Consider the following 16,559-nt stretch of genomic DNA (forward strand, 5'->3'; position numbering starts at 1 on the left):
CCACCATTCTTCACTTTTTGCTGCCTTCTTGTTGCTGCAGATTGCACTGACTGTCTGTGTCTAAAACAATAACCCCTAATTTACATTACATGCGTTTCATCTCCACTCCGCTGCGCTGCGTAGGTCGCGGCTGTGCGTTTCAAGTCCAGTTTACACTACCTCCGCTCTGGTCTGACAGACATGCAGGAAGGAGATCGTGCGATAAATTCAGTGATAAATGTGGAAGTCACAGCAAAAAATAATTAATTCTGTGAAAGATGAACTCCAAACACAGCTGAAAAAAACGATATAAAGACTTTTGGTATCCGTGTTGAAACTTTCTCGCTGTCGGCTTTCTGAAACTTCTGATTTGAAAATAAAATCCATGTGTATCGTGTGTGAACACATATGCTTCATGCTACATGTTTCCATCTGCTTCCCAAACAGAACGATACATTCTGACAGCATTTGTGTAGAAATATATCCGTATGTTTATTAATATAGCTGCAATTTCGACATTATTCCGACAAATTATCCAGCCTAAAAGTGTCTTATTTTGAAAATACGGATGTTGTGCTCATTTCTTTTCCTGTTGGTGCGACATAATCTTTAAAAATTGACTTTGGCGCAGCTCCTGCATTCAGCAAAAATAGGATCTGTTCTAATTTTGACGGAGCGCCGTCCGCTCATCGCTGCCGTGCGCAGCCAGTGTAAACACTCTCATTGATTATAATGGGTGCGTATTTTCTGCAGAGATCGGACCGCAGAGGAGCGGAGACGGAATGCAAATAGTGTAAATTAGTGGTAACAAATATTTTTTGGTCTCTAAGTGGGTCTCATTGGACTCCAGGTATACACTGTGGCTGAAACCTGCTTACTTCTGGGGCAGCATTTAACATCATACTCTGTTCTCTAGAGCTCAGAACTGATGCTTGGTTCTGTTGGACCAGTCAGCGTGGTTCTGGAGAAGATGGGTTGTGTCATTCCCCTCCTCTCAGAGTCAGACCTCCAAGCTCAGCTCCTTGTGCAAACATCATTCTTTAGACTAAAACTCACTATAACTGACTAAACAAACGTAACTGTACCCTAACTATAAGACCCAAACACACTGTCTCGTCATCACAGCCGATTAAAAAAAAGTGTTGTAAACTATTTATCATAACTTTGACTTTACTTGGCCTAGCAACACAATTTAAAAACTAGTTTGAAGTCGTAAATCTCTACTTGTGACTCAAATTGAAACAGTAACAGAGAAGGTGTATCTTTCGATGTGTCTAAGCGGGCGTTATCAGTTAATTGAATGGAATGGATATTAATCTAATAAACCAATATTTGACAGTTAATTGTAAATTGATTAATTGTTTTTATCCTTATTTAATACAACAAAAATACTTTCTTCCTTTGAGCACAGAATATTTGCAATCAGACAAAAGATGTGCTGTAATCTCCCATAAGTAAGTGGTATGAAAGAAAAAAGGACTTAGTAACAACAGATTAGGTTGGCAGTAGGTCAGCAAAAGGACTGGGTAAGGACATTTAAGAAAGGGTAATTCTCTAATGATGGGCAGATGTTCACCAATAAACTGAGTTTTAGATCTGCAAACCATAGTGTTTAGTTACACCACATTCCAACTATTAGAATTGGGGTTTTATACACTGTTAGAAAATTATAAGTTTCCTCATTAAAATGACAGCTTTCACTAACGATAAGCAATTGAATAATTAAACAAAATGAAAAAGCTAGTGGGGCAATATAAAATTGCAATAAAAAACAAAAGTAGATCACAATCAAGTTTATTTCCATCACTGTAATAATCACAAGACAGTTGATCCATTAATAGAGCTAACATCCTGTTCCATGGCAAAAATGTGACAAAGCCCCATATGTTTGCAGTTTTGTCTGTTATATCAACATAGAAAACCATTTATTACTGGAAAAAGAAATTATGTGCTACTTGCATATTTTTTGATCATCACAAATGGTGTCGTCTTGTTTTACTATAAATCTGCAGTGCAAAGCCCCCCCCCCCCCCCATTTTTGTAAGTGGTGGCATCTACTCTCATGCAATAATGGACATTTTTAAGATACAGACCCATGAATTAAAGTAAATGTAAATTGGCTTAATGAATTAGTCTCTAAAGTTTAAAATTTTTAAGTTTAAAAAGAAATTTATGAAAAAATAGAATAACTTTAAAATAATGCTGCAGACTTAGAGAATGAAGAAGTTGTGCTCAGAATACTGTAATGATTAGATGGCTGCACTGCAAATATTTGTTCCCACTTTTACTACAGTAAGTAAAAGTTGCTATGTGGTTTGCAACAGTTTTATTGACAGCAGTGGTAAAAGTTGAGATTTTTTAGGTGAATTAGACAGGAAACTGGAGTTATTTTAGTTGCTTATGTAATGCTGTCCATGAATATAAATATAACCGTAAAGATTATCACTAAAAGTACCTCTGTAAAAGTGTTGGTGCCTATACTCCAGGCTGATAGTACTGACATACTCCATCCTGATTTAGATTGATCAGTCTACAAAATAAATATATTTTTAATCTGCTAGATTTACCTGTCTCCTTTTTATCTGAGCTCTGTCTATTTATTTCAAATTTTATTTCAAATTTTCTAACAATCTGCAAATTTCAGTAACTGTATGAATGACTCACCTTCTGATCACTTTGAGAACTCCACAGTATGCTAGTGTGGATATATGCAAGTCATGTTTGGTCATATGTGTGTTGTGTCTGTGTCATTGAGCTCGACTGTCCAGGCTCTAAGGAACCCCAGGTTTAGTTTTTGTAGGTTTCTGTTTGCTGCTTTATTTTTCTGTACGCAAATGTAAAAAAATAAATAAAATAAAAATACATAGGGCTTTGTAATTGTATAAAGCAAAGGGGGTTGAGAGAGTGAAAATGAAGGAAAAATATGGGGGTGTTGAGGGATATGGCAGCTTTTCTCTTGGTGACAGAGCCAGTTGCCATGGAGCTGGTCCTCCCATTGGTGGAAGTCTAGTCCAATCACATAACGGTTCAGGTTGTTTCATCATTGAGAAGTTTTTCCTCTCTTCCTGTCTCACTATCCACCCCTTGCTCAATCTTCCTCCTGTCCTCTCTTCCTATCTCGCTCACTCTTCTCCACTGCTCCCTGTTTTCACACTCAAAGAAGCTGATAAATTGAATATGGTTTAAAATAAGTGCAGTAGCTGCCACTCAACTGACACAGTTAAATCAGCAGCTCAAGAAAAACAAGAATACTCCACAAATCTTCTTACAGTGAGAAGATAAGCTAATCTCACACTTTAGCATACATGTGTCTGTTGTATATTTTGCATTATGCTTGTGATCTGAATATTTGAGTGTGCCATACAGACTATTTACTAGCTAATAACGGTTTGCTATTGTTGTGTTAAAATTGTAGTATTTGCCTAAGACCTTCGCAGCGTAGTCATTGGACAAATGCTGTCTGAGTTATTTCAAAGTTAGAAAAAAAATCTATTTTTCTCTTTTTTTGCAGAGTTTCTGATCAAGGAAAGCACAAAGGAAATATCTCAAACTATCATTTTAATCAATCTTTTTAGTTTTACTTCCAAGGTTTACATGAATGGAAGGAATATTTTTACTATCCCAGACCTGCTAATTAATAGAATTACGCTTCTACTAGAGGTTTAGTATAAAATATGTGGGTTGCACCCATGCAGTGAAAGAAAACTGAAGTGAAATTAGACTGTGTAATAATTGTAGTTGCCATAATATATTGATGCCTACTGTATGTAATATTGTTTTTATTAATATCTGTTTAGGAAGATAGTATTTTGGACTGTTCACTGTACTGCTTATAGTTTGGTTAGAGGATTGGTTAGTGACCAATTTTAAGTTTACCATGCAATGGATCAAAACCACTTGTGTCAAATTTAAGCAGCTGCTCAGACAGACTGAACATATGTCTACTCAACAATATTACAATTTGCTGGCCTTTTTACTGTTATCCAAAAAGATTTGTTGCAGGTAAATTTGAGCATGCAGCATGTTTGTAAATGAACAAAGCAGAACAGATAGACCCAACTTTTTCTCCTGAAACTCGAATGGTACCTACCACATTTGCCTGAAGATGAGCACAAGCCAGTGCATATCTAATGCTGCTCCCAAGCTCAGATTAATGCTGAGGGTTGCATCAGTAAGGACATCTAACTTAAAAAAAGACTTTTGCCAAAACGATCATGCAAGTTCGCCCACACACCGGATTGGTCGAGGCTTGGGTTAACAACGAACATCACTGGTGCAGTTGACAAATGGTGCTGGCAGAAATTGTTGTACTGTTAATCGAAGACCACAAGAATGTAAAGGACAGAGGGACATGAAGGAGAATGATTTGCTGTGGCGACCCCTGAAGAGGGAACATCTGAAAGAACTTGTATATTTAAAACACTCAATGCAATGACAGCTATAACCCAGTTCTCATTGATGTTGTGTTGCTTAAAACATGCAATGCAAAATAAATAAATAAATAAATAAATAAAAACCCACAAAAAACAAACTAGAATTATTGATTTTAATCTTATATAAAGTGTTCTGAGCACTCATTTTTGAAAAGATTTCGATGAAGTTCTTTAGTCTGGTAAAATTTGATAAGGGTTTATTTTACAGGGTGTATCAGAAAAAAATGATACTCAGTAAAATTACCATAAAATTAACACAGATAATAATTTTGAAAATGTGGGCATAACTTTTGGTAGAGGGGATCATTGTGCTTCGAATGACACCAAAATCAGTTAACGCTTCACGCTCCAGTGAGCAGGGACAATTGGAAATTCACAAACATCACCTGATCTTATGCAGACAATTGCATAATTCTTGGACATAAAACTTGTCAGCACCTGTGCAGTTGTCTCTCTTCCTGCCTTAGCCTGTGTGGTGTAAAATGGCCCGACCACAGTTCACCGCTCAGCAGAGGTCTTTCCTGGTTACTGAATACCTCCAAACAAAAAGTCTTCGCACTGTCGAGTGGTTCCAACATGAGTTTCCAAATGTTAGGGTTCTCATGCTTCTCCAGCACGTTGCTTTTCGAAGAGGGTTCTGACTGCTTCAGTGTTGGCTGGTGTGCGTTGGGTCCTTTGTTGGCTGGACCTCCCCTTGTTGAGATTGTGGCTGGTCCCAGAAGCACGGTACTTGTTAACGTTGCGTAAGACAGTGAGACGACTCGGAACAATTGTTGCAATTGTCTGCATAAGATAAGGTGATGTTTGTGATCATGTTTTTTAGGGCTGCAACTAACGATTATTTTAATAATCGATTAATCTGTCAATTATTTTTTCGATTAATTGATTAATCAGGCAAATCATTAAAACACTTAATTACATGAATATGAGTAGATAAAAAAAATTCATTCCTGTATAAATTAGGGATGCAAGTTATTGATTAATTAATCTGAAGTTGATTTATCTTATAGATTGACCAACAATTAATTGATAAGCAGCCATTTTCTTAAAAACTGGAGTTTTCTCTTGAATCAAGAGGGTCTTTTCTTAACATGAAGGATTTTTTATAATCCCCTGAATTAAAAAAACAGAAGCACATCACAACTATTTTAACAATTTATTTTGCCAGTTGTATTAAATACCGATTGAAAAAAAAGTGTATTTCTCATACATAAAACATAACAGAAATCGAATAGGTTGCTGAATGAGGAAAATAGAATAAAATATGATTTTTAGATGCAAAATTATTATTAATTTATTATAATTAGAATTTATTTACATTTAACATTTATAATTTTTCTCAAATTCTTTACTTTTTGCTTCATTCTTGTTGGTTCTGTCTGACTTTGACCCAGTCAGTATAAGTGGTTCTGAAGCACCCCCCCCCCCTCCTCCTCTGTTGAGGCAGACCTGCTGCTCGCGTCATTTTTTATTTTTTTAACTCCTTCATCCAGAACCTCTTTTTGCTGCTCAACAAATAAGTTTGAGCCTCAGTCAGAAAAAAAATGTAGGGTTTTTATACTTTCGGCCCAAGAGGAGGAAACAAATGGTGGATTTATGTGCCCCCGCCCCCCCACGCGTTTCCTCATCGCGACGCGGCTCGCATCAGACCGTCTTTTAAAAAGAATTAATGTAGCATATACTTTTTATCCTATCTTCGGATCTACTTGGCCAAACAACACGATTTGAAAACTGGTTTAAAGTTTGAAGTCTCTACTTTTCACTTGAGAGTCAGAGAGGGTGGATCTTTACAGGCAGAGTTTTTTCTTTCTTCCTAAACTTTATTTAGGTCAGCCAGCATTGACAATGCTCTGCGGGTGACTTAATCGGCTCAGCGACACGGCGAGGGAAGCATAAATCACGACACAACGAATCGATAATGAAATTCGTTGCCAATGCTTTTAATAATCGATTTTTATCGATTTTATCGATTCGTTGTTGCAGCCCTAATGTTTTTTTAATGAAAGAAAATGACCCCACGATCACATGATCTTGTACTAGGTTATGGAATAATTACATGCAATACCTACTGAACATGTACAGTACATTACATGTAATGTTAGTTGGCTGGATTGACTTGTCCATTTTACCCAATTTCTTTACCTAATTTCCCTCTGGGATCAATAAAGTATTTTTGAATTGAATTGTCCACGGCCACTTCATGTGTTTTAACCCTTGGTTAAGATCCACTCAAAAATTTGATTTTTGTTTCGACATTAGGACATGAAAAGGTTAATTATTTTAAAAACGCCTTGGCATGTGTGTAAAACACCATTTAAACTTTTAATTTTATGTGACATATCTTATTTTAACCCTCACATTTCCTTGCAAAAAAGGACATCAATTTTGTGAATTTCCAACTGTCCCTGCTCACTGGAGCGTGAAAGCGTTAAGATTTTGGTGTCATTCAAAGCAGAATGATCCCCTCTACCAAAGGTTACGCCCACATTTTCAAAATTATTATCTATGTTAATTTTATGGCAATTTCTCTGAGAGTATCATTTTTTCTGATACACCCTGTAGATATACAGTTAAAAATGCAACTGTGAAATGGCTTTTAGAAGATTTGGTTATTTTTAGTCTACAGTGTTTCTTTTTATAAAATAAAGGTGGTATGGTTTAATCTTTGCATACTAATTCTATTCAAGTATGTGACCTTTTCAAGTGTTTAGCTTAAACATATGCTTGTATTTATTTTTTGCATGTAGGAGAGATGCAAGATGACAAAAGAAAAAGGCAACAATCGGGACATTTTTATTTAATTGGAAAATGTAATAGAGAAGCAACTAAATAAAGAGGAAAAAGTACACTTGTTGCTAAGCAACAGCCAAAGGAAGGAAGTTAAGACTGTAAGTGGAGCTTTGTGTAAAGTGAGAAATATGTGAAAATATAAAGAAAAGTGTGTTCTTTAAGTTGGACTACACTATGGCCAAGATTATTGCCATCATTTTGATCAATACAGAGATGAAACTTGTAATCATAGTTGTCACTCACATTAGTACATTGCTTTCACTCACAATCTCGACTATCAGTCCTAGTAAGAATAGAATATTTTCTTTAATTCATTTCTTTTCACAACAACCAGAAATCTGTAAGCGGTCCATTTTGATAAAGAAAAGGCTGTTTTTTGAAAGTTGTGTAATTTACAGTAACACTATCAGTACCACATGTTGTGACAATCTGTATTCTACCAATTGTCCAGGTTGGCTCAAGATTACAAATATAAATAGCTAAATAAAAGCTAAGAGTTGTTGATTAAAGTCCCTGGCATTAATAGCTTAGTCAGTGCTACCCATTGAGTACTGACAATGCATTATAGTTTCTGACTGTAAGCGTTAGAGCTTATTTCACCACTACAGGGTGACAGGTGGGTGCAGCATCACCTTTAATGCAAAGGGATCATGTACTGCAGGTTTTTAGTCAAGTATTTTCTTTTTCCTTAGTTCATTATTTTCCTTACTTATAAAAGTGGCAGTTTTGTCACTCTTCATTTTGGCCTACTAAAACATATATTTGCCTTTCACATTCCTGCACTCTTCATCAATAATGCATTTGTGATCAGAATACGCTCTTTCATTACTGAATGCATTTATTATAGAGAAAAATGTAAGGTTGTTTACATTTTTAACAAATGTTTCCCTCGGCTTCCACTTGCTGTTAATTTATCTACATAAAGCCTTTTTGTTTGTTCTTTACATGCAGCGCTAAACATAAATGGAGAGATCAACAGAAGGAGAGAGCTACATAAAGCTACATTGGTAGGTAACTAGGCAGGGAGAGGAAGGAACGCGAGAGAAAATGAGTCATAGCTCGTCCCCCAGGATTGAGTGGGTTGGCCGAGTGGAGGAGGATGGCGTCAGCAGCAGGGCTGACAGTTTAAGAAGACACGTTAAAAGATGACGAAAGAGAGAGGGAGATCTAACAATTAGTTGGTGGAAGGAGGGAGATATTGATGGGTGAGACTGATTGTGAGAGATGGAAAATGGGATGGGGGGCATCCTCAAAGCATTGCAAAAAGAATGCTAAGAAAAAAAAGTGTAAGTGAGAAGGTCATAAAAAGGCAATAAAAAAGAGGAACCCTGTCTTCCAGTGCATTTGCTTTATGATTTCGCCTCATGAAGCTGTTGTCAGTTCAGTAACTATACTTTTTGTAATCCTTTAGTTCAGAAGTGGAAGTAGAATAGTGTAATAATTGATCTTTTATACATGTGAAACATGGACTGTTGTAATTGTAAATGGACATGGATTGTTCCTCTACAGTTCTCTGCCAGCCCCCTCTCTCCCTCCCTGTTTGAAACTGCAACCAACGCAAAGGGGAATCCTCTCAGACACAGACAAGTGCTGCTGCACACTCACTTAAAGGGCTGCTGATATGAGATGTGCAGGCACGGAGCTTTCATAAACTCTGTTAGTACACATCAGCCTCCACTCTGTGAAGATGTAACCTTACTGCCTTTAGTTCTCTCTGACGTCAAATTGGCTAGGTGTACAGCAGAATACAGAAGAGCTGAATTGGGTCGAGCTGTCTGTTTGCCTCTCCCGCTTGCTTCTGTGGGTTTGTACGTGCATGCTCGCTCCTATTGCAGCGTTCAACTCCATTCACCATTTTCCTCATCTTTCATTCAGTTTCTGGAGAGAAAATAGGGTCAAGTTTGCTACGCAAAGTTCTGTATTGCAAAGACTTAGTGAATGAAATATTCTTAAATGTATTATTATTTATTAAAAATATGTAGTGCTTATTCTTTTTTCAATTGCGTGTTCAAATGTGTGCCACATAAAATAGTCAAGTTTACAGGAGGACATTTCCCCAAATGTTTCTTGAATTTTATCAGTCTTTAATACTTTTGTTATGCAGATTATCCACTTTAAATGCAGCATAATTTATCTAGTCTTTTTGGCTGCTAACCAGCTAAATAAGACATGACCCAGTTTGACCTAGTTGGCTAAATTTGATTGAGAGCTCATAAAGGCATGAAGTACTCTGTTAGGGTAGCCCACTACAGTAAATCTGCCTTAATACACACTGTTGACCAATGTGATTACTCTGCTTCTTTCACAACATTCCTGCTCAGGGTTCCTTTTAACAAGAAGTCTTTTTGTGGTAACCTGACCCAGTGAGCAGGTGATGTATGATGTATGTGCTTCATTTGCTCACTTGTCATCAAGAGGGGTCATCAAAGCACACTAGGTCAAGTTGATTTTTTTTTCTCTCATCAGTAACACAATTTATTAAATTATCTACACAGTTAAAAAAAGTTGCCTGATTGTGTCCCGACCCAGAACATTTCTGGGTAGAGTTTTCATGTTCTCTCCGTGCATGTGGGGGTTTTCTCCGGGTACTGAAAAAAAAAAAAACAACAAAAAAAAACATGACTGTAGGTTGGTTAATTGTAGGGGTGTCCCGATACCAGTTTTTTCAAGACTGAGTACAAACACGAGTACTTGAGTTTGGGTACTCGCCGATACCGATACCGATACCAAGTAGCGGGGTTAGGGTGGATTATCTGTTCAACTTGTTGAATATTAAACAGAATGAAAATGAAATGCAATTATCATGCAAAAATTGATGGGTAAATACTATGTTTGACAATAAAGAGGTAGTGCAAACTCTGGTTCACACTGCAGACAAATCCGACCCAAATCCGATTTTTTTGACCCATCTGACTCATATATGATTTTTTTTATGACAGTCTGAACGAGACAAATCCAATTTTTTCAAATCCGACCCAGGCCGTTCCAGTATGTGGTTTTAAATTGGATATATATCTGATGTTTTCAAAGTGACTGCAGTGTGAACGCTCATGTCACATTCATCTGACTTTTTCATCAGTGAGGAGGGGTGAAGGATCGATAAGGCACTAACCTCAAGTCTCGCTGTTTAAATCTGCAGCTCCGTGTGTTTACAGCTCCAAAACACAAGTCCAGTTGCTTCATCTTTTTACTTTTCATTTTCCACGTAGATAGTTTGATGATAAAGGTCCAGCCTGGGTCGCGGAGAGTATCGATCCTGAAGTTCGATACTCGCTCGATACTTTTTTCCAGCTCGTAGTTTCTAAAAAAAAAAGCTTCACTGGAGCATCCCGGTCAGAGGCAGCTTCAGATATAAGCACTGAACTAAAGAAGCAGGTCAGATAATTATTTAATCGGCTCTGATTAAACAACAACTTCAGATTCGATGTGCAAAATGTAGCATCCATGCTAGCTCTGTAAACAAACAAGCCGGCTGATGAGACGTCACGTCTTTTACTGCGCATGCGTGTCACATCAGCGCTGTGTTGTGTTCACACAGGGGTCTGATACAGGTCACATTTAAAATGTAATGTGAACGTTCACACAAAAAGATCGGATTTTTTCAAAAAAATCACAACTGAGCATTAAGACCTGCAGTGTGAACGTAGCCTCAGACAAGTAGATAAGTTGGTAAATATATAACACCATAACTTTTGAAACCATTTATTTTATTTCAAACAGGCTCTTTTTTATAAGGCCACACTCCCTCTGAATGTATTAACAATACAAATACTGCAAAATTAAATGCTGTTGCTTACATTAAAAAACAAAATAAGTTATTTTTATACATTTTCCTCAACATGCAACTACCAAATTTAAATTAAAATGTAAAACGTAAATTTTAGCAGCACATCTATAGAAGTTTACTCTTCTTCAGTCTTAAACTGTTAAATAAATGACTAATAGTAATAAAGTGCAGTAAATTTCAGTTCWAACTTAAATGGAACAACTAAAACAAAATCTSAGAAGAACCASAGKGAAAAATAAAATGWTTTTACAACAAACTTCCTTCCATATTCTGCTTATGTCTTAGTTTGTTCTACAAAAAAGAAAAAACAGCATTGAAGTTACTGCAACAACTGCTGCATACAGTGCTGTTTATGAAGGCTACTGCTAGCAGCAGCAAACTCTTTGAATTCTTTGTCATGTCTTGTCCTCAAATGTTGAATCAAATTGCTGCTGTTAAAACATCCAACTTTCTCTCCTCCTCTTGACAGTTAGCAGAGCACAGCATACAGTCTGCTGGTTTGTCCTCCGTGCTGCTCTTAAATATCTCCAAACTGCCGATGTTACTTCTTCTTCTTCTTTTCTTCTCATCGTTCTTCTTCTGTTGTTCGGGGGTGCGGTCGGAAATAACTTGTCAGTGCGTTAGCGCCCCCGCCTGGTATGGATTGTTGTTTACCCTTTGTGCAGCGCAGCACAGGATGGGACAAAAGTGGTATCGGTTAAGAGTATCGGCTGGCTTTTACGAGTACGAGTACGAGTACTTGATGCTGGTATCGGATCCRATTCCGATACTGGTATCGGTATCGGGACACCTCTAGTTAATTGGTAACAATTGTCCCTAGGTGTGAGTTAGAGGGTGAGTGGTTGTTTGTCTTGTCTCTACGTAGCCCTGTGATGGACTTGCCACCTGTCCAGGTTGTACCCTGCCTCTCGCACTGACTGCTGGATATGGGTACCAGTGACCCCTGTGACCCTGAAATAAGGAAGCGGGTTAAATATAATGGATGGATGGATATATCTTAAGTGTAGCAACCTTCTTGCTAAGAGGCAACAGCTCTACTATATGAGCCACTGTGCTGCCCTTGTACAAAGTAGCATTTTTTTTATTTTAACACCTTAAAGTGAATAATATTGAATAAAATACATCCTATTGTTTGCTAATATTTAATCAACTTTGCCTGAAAATATCTAGTGCCATGCAGGAGGAAGAGATCTGTTCAGAATTTTGTTTTGTTTTGTTTAAAAAAAACATACCATAGATTTTATACCATTTATTTTATTTGAGAAATGTGTTTTATGAAGAGAGAGCATCTGGTTTTTATGAGGACAGCTTGTGGATAATGTTTACAACAATACAAGTGACACAATTTCTGTCTGAATCATTTGTTTTTCTGCATATGTACAGCTCCATGTGTTGATGAAGTCAGGCCTCCAACACACTGTGTGAACTTGAAGACAGTAACCAAAATACTTCTGGTGGTCTTGCAGTTGCCTGAATGTGCAATGTACCAGGAGCTATTGGATGTAATTTTGCCATAACTATGATTTTGTCTTCAGTTGTTATTATTACAGAAAGTATACGACTTGGGCAAACCTAAATTGCTGAAGTAGTTCTTATTATTACCCAGCTAGAAAAACAGGGGAACCGATAATGATTATACATCATCTTCTTAGATTTTTATTATCACTCATTTTTGTTCTGTCTAGAGATTGGAGGTAAAATCTATTTTTAGATTCATCGCATCACATGGCTGTATGCCCCAGTAGAGTTACCATAGTTTCCTGTTGTAGAAACGTGTTGCAGTAATGCTGTTGTCACATCCTGTTGATATTTTTTAATCTTTTTATTTAGTATAACATCAGTGTCATTACAATTTACTTTGAAATATTTAGTAATTGTAAATGTGTACAAATTTCCATTGATAAATTAAGTGCTAATTACTTTTTTTGCTGCATTTTCAATGTTAAATTAGTGTATCTGCTAGTTGTTCAACAACCTGATTAACAAGGCTTTTAACATGTAATTAATTGTGCAGTTCTTGTTAGGCCATTCTTTGTGTAATAAGCCTGTAAGTATTTGTTAAAATTTTTAGATATTAAAAATGCATCAATGATTGTTTTATAGTCACATCACAGCTCTCTGAATCATGATCAAATCACAAGGTCCTGACGATTCCTACCCTACTTCCGTCTTCTATCTTTGCATTTTCTTCTCTTTACACACTTCCGTTATGTTTAAATAATATTGTCTTTCCTTCACTTTACTCACTCAAATCAAATGACGTTATCATCTCCTTGGCAACCCCATGGGCTGCATTGTGTGTGTGTGTTGAGGGAAGCTGTGGAGTGTGTTGATGACAGAACTAAGTAAACATGAACAGGAGGAGGATCCGGTTTATTCAGAAGTATCCCACTACTGTTTCTGATTTTCAGTGTTGTTTACAGCGCCTCCTGATCATTAAGCTAAGACAGTCTGCTCCTTTCATCAAATTTGTAGCTGACATTTCAAAAGAATAATTGCTAGTTTGTTCAAAACCATTCACTTCTTTGGTGGTCAAATACACAAAGTGCTATTTTGAAAAGACTTTAGTCAGAACAATTTTACAGTGGCACTGTGGTAGGTTTTTGCAAGCAAAGCGAGTTTGGGGCACGTGGGTGTTCTGGTCAGTGATGCAGTGCTGCTTCTGGTGACGTCGTTCCTGCTGCATTGCCTGGGTCTTTCCTTCACTGGAAATCCCTGCCACATTTGTTCGCACATCTTTTATAGCGCAGCATAACTGTACTGACAGAACTTTACAAAGTCAGTCACTCATGAGTTATTTTTACTTTGCTGTAGGCTAATGACTATTAACATCAGATGCATACATTTGTGCTTGCTTATGCATTATCTTACTAGTGCCATTGCTTTATTTTTGCTAGATGAATACATTTTTTTTATTTTCACAAAGATACCCTATGACCTGAAAACAGAGTAGAAGAGTAAATGAACATTTTTGCTGGTGAAAGAGTGCTTGCAAAACACTAGAAGTTGATGCTTGTAAACCTTTTTTTTTCTTTTTAAGTTAAGGTAGATGAGGATCCGAATGTAGGGTCACCTCATAGGTATTGTTAAAAATGTGATGTTGAAAGGTAACCGATCTTGTACTTTTTATAAATAAGAATTATTAACAACTATGTGGTTGTGATCCTGTTGTTTTGGAAAAGTTGGAACAAGAAGTTAATGAGTTGTCAGATACCTGGCTAGATAGCTACAGTCTATTTTAGTTATAAATTTAAACTTTGTCTTGTTGACTTTTTTTATTGATTCTTTGTAAAAGAAAATAAGAACAGTGACAAGACTTTTTATACCCAAAACAGAAAAGCTGAAAATATTCTGCAGTCAACTTTGCCTTAAAGTACAAAAAGGCAATTATAGAAATTATGCAGCCATGTGAGATTCCACATTAGCACTTAACTTAAATCCGTAATTTTAAGTGCAGTTAGCTTTACTGGGTGCCATACATACATTTATTGCTGGCCACTTGCTCTGGAGTCAGGTTGTGTGGTCAGCAGCATGTGCAGGGAGGAACAGACATGTTTTTGCACAGCTACCTCTTACAGCTCTTCGGCAAGGATTCCAAGGTGTTCCCAGGTCATTTCCTGGGTCTTCCCCTTGTGCTCTCCTCCCAGTTGGACATGTTCAGAACACCTCCCTTGGGAGATGCCAATGGGGAATCCTTACCAGGTGCCCAAACCACTTCATCTGGTTCATTTCGATGTGGAGGAGCAGGGGTTTTATTCTGGCTCTAATGGGTGACAGAACTTTTCCCCCTATCTCTGAGGGAAAGCCCAGCCAGCCTGCAGAAAAAAAAACTTTTGCCGACTATGGTTGGGCAATACGGACATAAAAATTGATCATGATTAATTGTGGCACATTGGGCCTGATAGTTATAGTGTGCTGCACACAAAAATACGTCATTACGTGGCACTAATTACAGGAATTTCAAAGTGCCTAATATTAATTGTTGAAAGTTTTGCTGATGTTTAACTTACTGCACACACTACAATTTTGCCCAACCCTACTGCCGACTACCTCTGCTTGTGATTTTGTTTTTTCAGACACTATGACCATAGGTGAGGATAGGAGCTAAGACCAACTGGTAATCTGAGAGCTTTGCCTTGCAGTTTAGCTCCGTCTTCACCACGACTGGCACAGATTATGCAATGCTGTAGCAGCCACACTAAACTGTCTGTTGATCTCATGCCCCATTCCTCTTTAACTTATGAACAAAACCCAAGATACTTAAACTCCTCCACTTGACGAAGCACCTCACTCTCAACATGGAAAGAATAGTTCACCCTTTTCCAACTGAAGACCATGGCCTCAGATTTAGTGGTGTACATTGTAAACCCAGCTCAGTTGTGAACAGCTCCACTAACTGCTGGAGATCATCTTTAATGCCTGATATTGTAACAGTGTGTCAACCAAGACCGCTCAGCAATATTTAGAGCCTTGAGGAACTCTGAGCAGATTTATCACCCTCTGGATCCCTGCTGTCACAGAGCGTTTTACCTACCTTGGCAACTTTGGCCCTGGTTATGAAGGGACCTACCCCAAAGCCCCCTGACTCAGCTTCCTCCATTAAGGATGTGCTGATGAGATTGAGAAGGTCCACAAAGTATTCCTTCCACTACCTACAACATCACTGGTTGAGGTCAACACCACCCCATTTCTACTATAAACAGTTGATAAAGTGCTTCATTTTAACAACACATTACAGAATGTTTCTTGTCAAAAATCCAAAGATTTTTTAAAAATCTCTTTTCTAAAAAGAACCTACCAATTTTTAAAAAGCAATACACACATTGTAAAAACATGTTTATACAAACATTAGTAATATAAAAATCCAAACAGCAGAAAATTTGGGTGGCCATTTTTAAAAGCCATGTCCCAGTAAGCTCTGAGCTCTCAGCTGCTCTGTCCTCCTCCCTGCCAGAGTTAGCAGCAGCAGCAGTGATGAGTCACGCAGTGTGTGAAACATGACGTCATTCGTGTCTTCCTCCTCTGCTTATGGTGTGCAGGGCTCCAGACTGTAGGCAACACCATGCTCCTGCAGTAAGCCGAAGGCAGAGAAGAGAGGCCCTAGACGACCTCTAAGGTGGTGCTTGGCCTGCTGGTGTCCCCCTTCCTCCCTCTCTGGCTGGCAAACTGCTGCCTCTTCAGTTCACCTGACCGCTGTAAATATATTTTTTACTTCATGTTTCTATTTGTTTTATGCATGCGTTTGTTAATATTATTCTAAAAATGTATATTTAGGGGCATCCTTTTTTGCCCATATTGCAAAAAAATATACATTTAAAGTAATAATTTGCTGTTTTTTTTTTCTTTTTACAAAACTGATTGTATCTTCAACTTTGCATTAACACTGGTGCATGATTTCATATTTTATGACCATAAAATGGCTACTTAAAAGCTGCAAGATGCTGCTCTGTTGTACTTGTTTTTTTTATGTTGCATGTATGATCTACAATTTTAAGGATGACAAAACTTTGAACCTCTCTCTGTCTCTCTCTCTCTCTGTCTCTCTCTCTCTCTGTCTCTCTCTCTCTCTG

At 37.5% G+C, this 16,559-nt stretch overlaps 1 protein-coding gene across 1 annotated transcript in view; it reads left to right on the forward strand.

The window, feature by feature from the left end:
- Positions 1–16,559, forward strand: part of r3hdm2 (R3H domain containing 2) — a 54,942-nt gene that overhangs the window by 11,679 nt on the left and 26,704 nt on the right. The window contains 1 exon segment of the mRNA XM_014004161.1: positions 16,029–16,184. The gene's annotated coding sequence lies outside the window, so the exon portion shown is untranslated.

This window comes from Austrofundulus limnaeus, unplaced genomic scaffold (assembly GCF_001266775.1).
Source record: "Austrofundulus limnaeus strain Quisiro unplaced genomic scaffold, Austrofundulus_limnaeus-1.0 Scaffold22, whole genome shotgun sequence".
NCBI classification, from domain to species: Eukaryota; Metazoa; Chordata; class Actinopteri; order Cyprinodontiformes; family Rivulidae; genus Austrofundulus; species Austrofundulus limnaeus.